This window comes from Triticum aestivum, chromosome 5D (assembly GCF_018294505.1).
Source record: "Triticum aestivum cultivar Chinese Spring chromosome 5D, IWGSC CS RefSeq v2.1, whole genome shotgun sequence".
NCBI lineage: Eukaryota > Viridiplantae > Streptophyta > Magnoliopsida > Poales > Poaceae > Triticum > Triticum aestivum.
Window position 1 is genome coordinate 475979934 of NC_057808.1, and position 2436 is coordinate 475982369.

The following is a 2436-nucleotide window of genomic DNA, read 5'->3' on the forward strand; positions in this document are numbered from 1 at the left end:
TATAGAAGGGGGGGAAGGTGGCTTTGGGGAGGGGCTAGGCGGCGGCGGGGCTCCCGTGTCCATGGCGGACTCCGGCGACGGCGGGCGTCGTGCGCGGGGAGGAGATCCCGCGGGCGGGCCGGCGGCTCGGCTGGGCCTCGGCCCAGTCAGGCGCTGCGCATTTTTTTAAATACGTTCTGCGGAAAATAATTCGTAGAAAAATAAATAAAAATCCAAAAAAGATAAAACAAAATTTCCCCGTCTAGTTGGAAAATCTAGAATAGGGTGAACATTTTTTTAACACAAAATAAATTTTTGATAATATGCAATATTTTTAATGCAATTAAAATTGCAAATAAAATCCGAATAAAATCCAATAAATGATTTTAACATTTTTCCTCCAGTATTTCAATTGTTTTGGAGAAGTCATATTTTCTCCTCTCATTTATTTTGTTTAATGAAATATTTTTCCGAAGAGAAAAATAATTAAAACCAAAATCCTCGTCTTATTATTTGATGAAAAATCAAATATGAAAATTTGAGAAAATCCCCAACTCTCTCCGAGGGTCCTTGAGTTGCTTAGGATTTATCGAGGATTTGTCAAAATGCAATAAAATATGATATGCAATGATGATCTATGTATAACATACCAAATTGAAAATTTGGGATGTTACAAACATTCAGATTCGTGTGTACTTTGCAAATGTCTATGACTACAATGCTTTGCATAGAGTTACTCTAGCTAACTGTTCCCACGTTCAATATGTATCCAGATTGAGACTCAGAGTCATCTGGATCAGTGTCAAAGCTTGCATCGACGTAACCCTTTACGGCGAACCCTTTATCACCTCCATAACCAAGAAACATTTTTTAGTCCTATTTAGGTACCCAAGGATAATTTTGACCACTGTCCAGTGAACCACTCCTGGATCACTATTGTACCCCCTTGCCAAACTCATGGCAAGGCACACAACTAGTCGGGTACACAGCATGGCATACTTTATAGAACCTATGGCTGAGGCATAGGGAATGAATTTCATTCTCTCTCAATCTTCTACCGTGGTCGGGCTTTGAGTCTTACTCAACTTCACACCTTGCAACACAGGCAAGAAACCTTTCTTTGACAGATCCATTTTGAATTTCTTCAAAACTTTTGCCAAGGTATGTGCTTTGTGAAAGTCATATTAAGCATCTCGATCTATCCCTATAGATCTTGATGCCCAATATGTAAGTAGCTTCACCGAGGTTTTTCATTGAAAAATTCTTATTCAAGTATCCTTTTATGCTATCCAAAAATTCTATATCATTTCCAGTCAACAATATGTTATTCACATATAATATCAGAAATGCTACAAAGCTCCCACTAACGTTCTTGTAAATACAGGCTTCACCGTAAGTCTGTATAAAACCATACGCTTTGATCACCTCATCAAAGCGTATATTCCAACTTCGAGATGCTTGCACCAGTCCATAGATGGATCGCTGGAGCTTGCACACTTTGTTAGCACCTTTAGGATCGACAAAACCTTCTGGTTGCATCATATACAACTCTTCTTTAAGAAATCCGTTAAGGAATGCAGTTAAAACATCCATTTGCCATATTTCATAAAATGCGGCAATTGATAACATGATTCAGACAGACTTAAGCATCGCTATGGTTGAGAAAGTCTCATCGTAGTCAACCCTTTGTCGAAAATCTTTCGCGACAAGTCGAGCTTTGTAGACAGTGATATTACCATCAGCGTCTATCTTCCTCTTGAAGATCCATTTATTTTCAATGGCCTGCCGATCATCGCGCAAGTCCGCCAAAGTCCACACTTTGTTCTCATACATGGATCCTATCTCAGATTTCATGGCCTCAAGCCATTTGTCGGAATCTGGGCTCATCATAGCCTCTTCATAGTTCGTAGGTTCGCCGTTGTCTAACAACATGACTTCCAGGACAGGATTACCTCTCTGGTGCGGAACGTGTTTTGGTTAACCTACGAAGTTCAGTAGTAACTTGATCTGAAGTTTCATGATCATCATCATTAGCTTCCTCTCTAGTTGGTGTAGGCATCACGACTTTTTTTCCTAGTGAGCTACTTTCCAATTCAAGAGAAGGTACAACTACCTCATCAACTTCTACTTTCCTCCCACTCACTTCTTTCGAGAGAAACTCCTTTTCTAGAAAGGACCCATTCTCGGCAACAAAGATCTTGCATTCGGATCTGTGGTAGAAGGTGAACCAAATAGTTTCCTTAGGGTATCCTATGAAGACACACTTCTTAGATTTGGGTTCGAGCTTATCAGGCTGAAGCCTTTTGACATAAGCGTCGCACCTCAAACTTTAAGAAACATCAACTTTAGGTTTCTTGCCAAACCATAGTTCATACGGTGTCGTCTCAACGGATTTAGACGGTGCCCTATTTAACGTGAATGCGGCTGTCTCTAAAGCATAACCCCAAAATGATAAAG